Source organism: Triticum urartu, chromosome 2A (genome assembly GCF_056163025.1).
Source record: "Triticum urartu cultivar PI428250 chromosome 2A, HENAU_Tu73, whole genome shotgun sequence".
In the NCBI taxonomy this organism is placed as follows: Eukaryota; Viridiplantae; Streptophyta; class Magnoliopsida; order Poales; family Poaceae; genus Triticum; species Triticum urartu.
In genome coordinates, this window is record NC_141874.1 from 699,780,765 (window position 1) to 699,790,188 (window position 9,424).

The window sequence follows — 9,424 nt, forward strand, 5'->3', positions numbered from 1 at the left end:
AGAGTGTTGTCCACGTGGCCCCGTAGACCGAAAGCGGAAGCGTTAGTACAACGCGGTTGATGTAGTCGTACGTCTTCACGATCCGACTGATCCAAGTATTGAACGTACGGCACCTCCGAGTTCAGCACACGTTCAGCTCGATGACGTCCCATGAACTCCGATCCAGCAGAGATTCACGGCCGAGTTCCGTCAGCACGACGGTGTGATGACTGTGATGATGTTGCTACCGACGCAGGATTTCACCTAAGCACTGCTACGATATGACCGAGGTGGAATATGGTGGAGGGGGCACCGCACACGGCTGGGAGAGATCAATAGATCAACTTGTGTGTCTAAAGGTGCCCCTGCCCCCGTATATAAAGGAGCAAGGGGGGAGAGGCGGCCGACCAAGGAGGGAGTGTCAAGGGGGGAGTCCTACTCCCACTGAGGGAGTCCTGGATTAGGGGGTCTGCGGACAGCCGGACTATATCCTTTAGCCGGACTGTTGGACTATGAAGATACAAGATTGAAGACTTCGTCTTGTGTCCGCATGGGACTCTACTTGGCGTGGAAGGCAAGCTAGGAAATACGGATATGTATATCTCCTCCCTTGTAACCGACTTTATGTAACCCTAGCCCCCTCCGGTGTCTATATAAACTGGAGGGTTTAGTCCGTAGGACAACAGACAATCACACCATAGGCTAGCTTCTAGGGTTTAGCCTCTAGGATCTCGTGGTAGATCAACTGTTGTAATACTCATATCATCAAGAACAATCAAGCAGGACGTAGGGTATTACCTCCATCAAGAGGGCCCGAACCTGAGTAAACATCGTGTCCCCTACCTCCTGTTACCATCCGCCTTAGACGCACAGTTCGGGACCCCCTACCCGAGATCCGCCGGTTTTGACACCGACATTGGTGCTTTCATTGAGAGTTCCACTGTGTCGTCATCATAAGGAGGATGGCTCGTCTTGTTGTCAAGGACAACATCACCTCTAGGGGAGCCCTGGCTGTAGGCCAAACTCTCCGACTAGGCGGCTTCGTCATGACCGCCCGCTCGGTCGCTGCGACGACGATGACTTCTCGGGTCATCGAAAATAGCCTCCACATCGGCTCGGAATTTGCCGAACAGATGGACCCAATGGAGCTCTCCTCTTTGAACGAGCTCTTGGATCACATCGCTGCTCTGGGAGTCACTACGGACTATGATCGGATCAGGCTTAAACACGACCAAAGGAGGATTAATTCTCCGCCGGTCACCCATCAGATAGCGGTGGTGGAGGAGCAATGCGGCGATTCTCCCTCTATCCTGAGGACGAACTATGTTCGGATTCCCGAGCTCTCCGAGCCGGATACTCGCTCACGGGATGACACCGCCCTAGCCCTGAACCCAGAATCAGGCCGCATACCGAACCCGCGGGGCAACATCTCGGAGCCTGAACTTCCAAGATTGGAAACTCCCCTGCCCCGGGATCATAGATTGGGACAAGGTCTGGACTTAAATCACAACGATAAGGTTTGAGTAGGACTCCTCCTTTCCTTGTTGGATTAGGAGAAGGGAAGGAAGGGAGAGAGGAGGAGAAGGAAAAAGGGGGCGCCCCCCCTCCTTGTCCAATTCGGACTAGAGGGGGAGGGGGCGCGCGGCTGCCCTGGCCGCCCCTCCTCTTCTCCCACTAAGGCCCATTAGGCCCAATATACTCCCCGGGGGGTTCCAGTAACCCCCCGGTACTCTGGTAAATGTCCGAAACCTCCTGAAACACTTCCGGTGACCGAACATAGTCATCCAATATATCGATCTTTACGTCTCGACCATTTCGAGACTCCTCGTCATGTCTGTGATCATATCCGGGACTCCGAACTACCTTAGGTACATCAAAACACAAAAACACATGATGTCTACTACGCAAACTTCTTGTAGACGTTGTTGGGCCTCCAAGTGCAGAGGTTTGTAGGACAGTAGCAAATTTCCCTCAAGTGGATGACCTAAGGTTTATCAATTCGTGGGAGGTGTAGGTTGAAGATGGTCTCTCTCAAACAACCCTGCAACCAAATAACAAAGAGTCTCTTGTGTCCCCAACACACCCAATACAATGGTAAATTGTATAGGTGCACTAGTTCGGCGAAGAGATGGTGATACAAGTGCAATATGGATGGTAGATATAGGTTTTTGTAATCCGAAACTATAAAAACAGCAAGGTAACTAATGATAAAAGTGAGCGTAAACGCTATTGCAATGCTAGGAAACAAGGCCTAGGGTTCATACTTTCACTAGTGCAAGTTCTCTCAACAATAATAACATAATTGGATCATATAACTATCCCTCAACATGCAACAAAGAGTCACTCCAAAGTCACTAATAGAGGAGAACGAATGAAGAGATTATGGTAGGGTACGAAACCACCTCAAAGTTATTCTTTCTGATCAATCTATTCAAGAGTCTGTAGTAAAATAACACGAAGCTATTCTTTCCGTTCGATCTATCATAGAGTTCGTACTAGAATAACACCTTAAGACACAAATCAACCAAAACCCTAATGTCACCTAGATACTCCAATGTCACCTCAAGTATCCGTGGGTATGATTATACGGTATACATCACACAATCTCAGATTCATCTATTCAACCAACACAAAGAACTTCAAAGAGTGCCCCAAAGTTTCTACCGGAGAGTCAAGACGAAAACGTGTGCCAACCCCTATGCATAAGTTCACAAGGTCACTGAACCCGCAAGTTGATCACCAAAACATACATCAAGTAGATCACGTGAATATCCCATTGTCACCACAGATAAGCACATGCAAGACATACATCAAGTGTTCTCAAATCCTTAAAGACTCAGTCCGATAAGATAACTTCAAAGGGAAAACTCAATCCATTACAAGAGAGTAGAGGGGGAGAAACATCATAAGATCCAACTATAATAGCAAAGCTCGTGATACATCAAGATCGTATCACCTCAAGAACACGAGAGAGAGAGAGAGATCAAACACATAGCTACTGGTACATACCCTCAACCCCGAGGGTGAACTACTCCCTCCTCGTCATGGAAAGCGCCGGGATGATGAAGATGGCTACCGGTGAAGGATTCCCCCTCCGGCAGGGTGCCGGAACAGGGTCCCGATTGGTTTTCGGTGGCTACAGAGGCTTGCGGCGGCGGAACTCCCGATCTATTCTGTTCCCCGATGTTTTTAGGGTATATGGATATATATATAGGCAAAAGAAGTCGGTAAGGGGAGCCACGAGGGGCCCACAAGGGTGGGGGCGCGCCCAGGGGGGCCGGCGCGCCTCCCTGCCTCGTGGCCACCTCGAAGCTTCCCTGACTTCAACTCCAAGTCTCCTAGATCACGTTCGTTCCAAAAATCACACTCCCGAAGGTTTCATTCCGTTTGGACTCCGTTTGATATTCCTTTTCTGTGAAACACTGAAACAAGGGAAAAAACATAAACTAGCACTGGGCTCTGGGTTAATAGGTTAGTCCCAAAAATAATATTAAAGTGCATAGTAAAGCCCATTAAACATCCAAGGTGGATAATATAATAGCATGAATACTATTATAGATACGTTGGAGACGTATCAACTCATAATACCGATCGTCACCAAACTTTAAGCGTGCGGACCCTATGGGTTCGAGAACTATGTAGACATGACCGAGACACGCCTCCGGTCAATAACCAATAGCGGAACCTGGATGCTCATATTGGCTCCCACATATTCTATGAAGATCTTTATCGGTCAAACCGCATAACAACATACATTGTTCCCTTTGTCATCGGTATGTTACTTGCCCGAGATTCGATCATCGGTATCTCAATACCTAGTTCAATCTCGTTACCAGCAAGTCTCTTTACTCGTTATGTAATGCATCATCCCGCAACTAACTCATTAGTCACATTGCTTGCAAGGCTTGTAGTGATGTGCATTACCGAGAGGGCCCAGAGATACCTCTCCGACAATAGGAGTGACAAATCCTAATCTCGAAATACGCCAAATCAACAAGTACCTTCGGAGACACCTGTAGAGCACCTTTATAATCACCCAGTTACGTTGTGACGTTTGGTAGCACACAAAGTGTTCCTCCCGTAAACGGGAGTTGCATAATCTCATAGTCATAGGAACATGTATAAGTCATGAAGAAAGCAATAGCAACATACTAAACGATCAAGTGCTAAGCTAACGGAATGGGTCAAGTCAATCACATCATTCTCCTAATGATGTGATCCCGTTAATCAAATGACAACTCATGTCCATAGCTAGGAAACTCAACCATCTTCGATTAACGAGCTAGTCAAGTAGAGGCATACTAGTGACACTATGTTTGTCTATGTATTCACACATGTATTATGTTTCCGGTTAATACAATTCTAGCATGAATAATAAACATTTATCATGATATGAGGAAATAAATAATAACTTTATTATTGCCTCTAGGGCATATTTCCTTCACTTAGCAAGAACCGTTCTTACCTACGCATCAAAACCACAACGATTTTTCGTCAAGTGTGCTATTTTAACCTTCAACAAGGACCGGGCGTAGTCAAACTCGATTCAACTAAAGCTGGAGAAATAGACACCCACTAGCCACCTGTGTGCAAAGCACGTCGGTAGAACCAGTCTCATGAATGCGGTCATGTAATGTCGGTCTGGCCGCTTCATCCAACAATACCGCCGAATCAAAGTATGACATGCTGGTAAGCAGTATGACTATTATCGCCCACAACTCTTTGTGTTCTACTCGTGCATATAACATCTACGCATAGACCTGGCTCGGATGCCACTGTTGGGGAACGCAATAATTTCAAAAAAAATCGTACGATCACACAAGATCTATCTAGGTGATACATAGCAACAAGCGGGGAGAGTGTGTCCACGTACCCTCGTAGACTGAAAGCGGAAGCGTTATATCAACGCGGTTGGTGTAGTCGTACGTCTTCACGATCTGACCGATCCTAGCACCGAATGTACGGCACCTCCGTGTTCAGCACACATTCAGCTCGATGACGACCCTCGTACTCTTGATCCAGTTGAGGCCAAGGGAGAGTTTCTTCAGCACAACGGCGTGGCGATGGTGATGATGAAGTTACCGGCGCAGGCCTTCGCCTAAGCACTACAATGATATGACCGAGGTGTGTAACTGTGGAGGGGGGCACCGCACATGGCTAAGAGATTGTCTATTGTGCCTTGGGGTGCCCCCTTGGCCACGTATATAAAGGAGGGAGGAGGAGTAGGCCGGCCTAGGAGGGCGCGCCTATAGGGGGAGTCCAACTAGGATTCCCAATCCTAGTTGGAGTCCCCTTCCTTTTCCAAGAGGGGAGAGAGGGAAGGAGTAGGAGAGGGAGAAGGAAAGAGAAGGGGGCGCCGCCCCTCCCTAGTCCAATTCGGACTTGCCATGGGGGGCACGCGGCCACCCCTTGAGGCCCTTCTCTCCTTTCCCATATGGCCCATTAAGGCCCACTACCTCCCTCGGTGAATTCCCGTAACTCTCCGGTACTCCGAAAAATACCCGAATCACTCGAAACCTTTCCGATGTCCGAATATAGCCTTCCAATATATCGATCCTTACCTCTCGACCATTTCGAGACTCCTCGTCATGTCAGTGATCTCATCCGGGACTCCGAATAACCTTCGGTCATCAAATCACATAAACTCATAATACAAATCGTCATCGAACGTTAAGCGTGCGGACCCTACGGGTTCAAGAACTATGTAGACATGACCGAGACATATCTCCGGTCAATAACCAACAGCGGAACCTAGATGCTCATATTGGCTCCCACATATTCTACGAAGATCTTTATCGTTCAAACATCATAACAACATACGTTGTTCCCTTTGTCATCGATATGTTACTTGCCCGAGATTCGATTGTCGGTATCATCATACCTAGTTCAATATCGTTACCGGCAAGTCTATTTACTCGTTCCGTAATGCATCATCCCGCAACTAACTCATTAGTCACATTGCTTGCAAGGATTATAGTGATGTGCATTACCGAGAGGGCCCAGAGATATCTCTCCGATACACGGAGTGACAAATCCTAATCTCGATCTATGCCAACCCAACAAACACCTTTGGAGACACCCGTAGAGCATCTTTATAATCACCCAGTTACGTTGTGACGTTTGATAGCACACAAGGTGTTCCTCTGGTATTCGGGAGTTGCATAATCTCATAGTCTGAGGAACTTGTATAAGTCATGAAGAAAGTAGTAGCAATGAAACTATAACGATCATAATGCTAAGCTAACGAATGGGTCTTGTCCATCACATCATTCTCCTAACGTTGTGATCTCGTTCATCAAATGACAACACATGTCTATGGTCAGGAAACATAACCATCTTTGATAAACGAGCTAGTCAAGTAGAGGCATACTAGGGACACTCTGTTTTTGTCTATGTATTCACACATGTACTAAGTTTCCGGTTAATACAATTCTAGCATGAATAATAAACATTTATCATAATATAAGGAAATAAACAATAAATTTATTATTGCCTCTAGGGCATATTTCCTTCAGCTCCCTCTCCGGCCGACCCGCAAGACAGCCCCAACGCCACGCCACCGTCCCAATCGTGAAACAACCAGAGAAGCAAGGAAGATGGTAAGAAACAAGCGAAATAAAAGATAGTGGGCTCCAATACAAACATTAACTAGCTTAAAGACGCTGTTATTAGAAACATGACACTGTGGTTTCTGCTGGTTTATCAACAAATTAAAACAAGCCATTGAACCGACAACTTGATTACTCTTAACCAGATGAAATCAAGGACCAACAACAAACAATAAAAGTCAAGAACAACTTATATGCAATAAAGGTATGAGAGAGAAGAAATATTCACATAAGACGGTTATAAACACTGGAGCATAAATAAGCAACACCTTTAAATACAAATAAAAAGGGTTCATGGTTAAATGCATAGTGGGCTAAGATTTGCCTTTCCTCGATCATATAACCTACCCCCGCCATCTCTTGTCACCAGATTAATTTGTTTATACAGTGGAGCTGCCCTGGTTATCACTCAATAAGAATGACCATCCAAGGACAGAACAACAAGTATCACAGGATCAAAAAGGATTCTAAAGACAAGAGGGAGGATCCAACTTGATACCCACAAGCCCCTTGATTGCTCAAAGGCACACCTATTTCAGCCATGGCTAATCATCATCGCCCTATCAAGAATGGCATCCGACCGGTGGGGCACACGAATTACAGGCGGTGGCACGAGATATTTCATCGCGGGAGTAACTACTCATTGCTACAGGAGCTCGGGTTCGATCGGACGGTCGAGGTCCTCCAGCGCCTCGATCCCATGGCCCAGATCTCATCAAGCCAACGAAATGGACGGCCAGATGTTCCAAATCGCTGAGAGCGCCCGTAGCCCCCCTCTGTTCTTGTCTCTGGATGGTTATCACTCATCAGAAATGACCATGCAAGTACAGAGCCACTAAAATAAGAACGTGATCAAAACGGCTCAAAGAAATGAGGGGGGTCCAACTTAATACCCCCAGGTGCCTCTATTGCTTAAGAGCATGCCTATATCAGCCATATCTGATCATCATAGCCCTGGCCATGTCCCATATAGTAGCCAAAGCAGAGGAGCAGGAGGAAGTTGGAGCTCGCCGAGGGAGGTTGTAGCCGAGGCAGTACTCAGTGGGCGCCAGGGTTGTGCCTGAACGCCGTCCAGCCTGCGAGGAACTGCTTCCTACACTGCACATCCATGCCGCTACATGAAGTGAAACTCTCCTGGCAAAGAAAAGTAAAATCTTATGACGAAATGTAATGGAAAATGTAAATATTCATTGCAAAACTGGTCTGCCTTTTTAGATACTAATATTTATTGCAAAACGTGAGGGCGAGCACAGGCGGCGGCGATGGCGAGGTAATCTAGGAACTAAAATAAATGAATTCCTTACCTACTGCATTTTGTGAACCAGAATAAGTGGGACCATATCTAGAGTATCATTCTCATGTTCGCCTTGGACAGAGGTTAATCGACGTGGTGTATTGAAACTCAGTTATAATTAAAAAGATTCATATTGTGGACTGTTGAATGACTTGTACACAGGTTAACCAACGAGGTGTACCGAACCTCAGTTATAATCTAAAAGATTCATATTGTGGACTATCGAAGCATCCTACCACTTATTTTGCTAGAAGAATATACAATACAGCCTAGATTTGAAGACATGACCAACAAATGCTCAAGGTAAGTATGTACCTAACAGGCATTGACATGAATATTACATAGTAGCACAAATAAGCAGAGCATACCCTTACATGTCAGTCCTAGTGCTTGGTTCATGTTAAGATGTAGACCTTGGAGGTACCCGGACTGAATACTCAAGTCCCATGGTAGTCATATTAACTCTTTAGATATTAAAAAAGTAGGTGTTCTCTTAAAAAAAGAGGTGCATACCACAAACTTTACACTCAATACTCCAGTTATATGCCGGTCCTAGACTCCTAGTGCTGGTTCATGTAATCAAAATCGCTAAAGAAAACAAGAAGGGCATTAATTGCCAGCAACAAAATACCAGAATGACATGAACATAAGGAAGCTGCAGATCCACACTCACCTAAGATGAACCGGGGCATGCCTATATGTGCTCCATTCAAATGCTTAACGCTACACAGATCAAGATGGAAAGGAACAAATCAAGTAGAAATCAACTCACCCACATTACCAATATAAGAAACAAAAAAAGATATTTTCCCATGATAACACGAACCTGCAGCCACAGCACAAAAGCCTCCTGGAAGTTGAATTTGGCATCGACCTGGACTGCGAGCTATGAGAAGGGCTGCTCGGAGATCACGTCTCCTCAGCGACACATGCCATCTCAGGGAGTCTAAACACCTCTCTCCAGGCCATAGCTGGCACCACTACAAACAAAAGGGAAAGGTTTCAATGAGTACAAGTAAATGAAGAAAAGGCCAACAACAATTAAGTAAGTGAATAGTTGCTATACTTTGAGGATACTCTTATCAGAAAAAATGAAGCTAAATATGTAAATAATAGTTTCAGACCTATCCTTTGTGCAATTATCAGAGTTGTTATTTTTAGTAATTATTGTATCATTGGTCTCAAATTTGCATATATGCTTTTGCAGCTATATCGACCACAAAATAACAATCCAAAAATTTACCATTAAAGACATTCCACATCACACGTCCATAAATCATGAATCGCTCAGACGAATGAAAAAGATGGGAGGGAGGTGGTATACCTGAATTGGAGAGGTTGCCGGCAAGGAAGTACAACTCTGTACAATGACAGCCGCACCTTTGGGATAGCCGTGCTGCACACAAAACAGGCTCATGTCACAAAATTGAGTGCCACGGAGAGGAGAGGTGGCCAGTAGTGCACCAATGAGAGAACACATACAACAATCGGCGAGTGAGCATAGGCCTAAAATTCATGTAGTTGCATTCTGCAAGACCTAGGT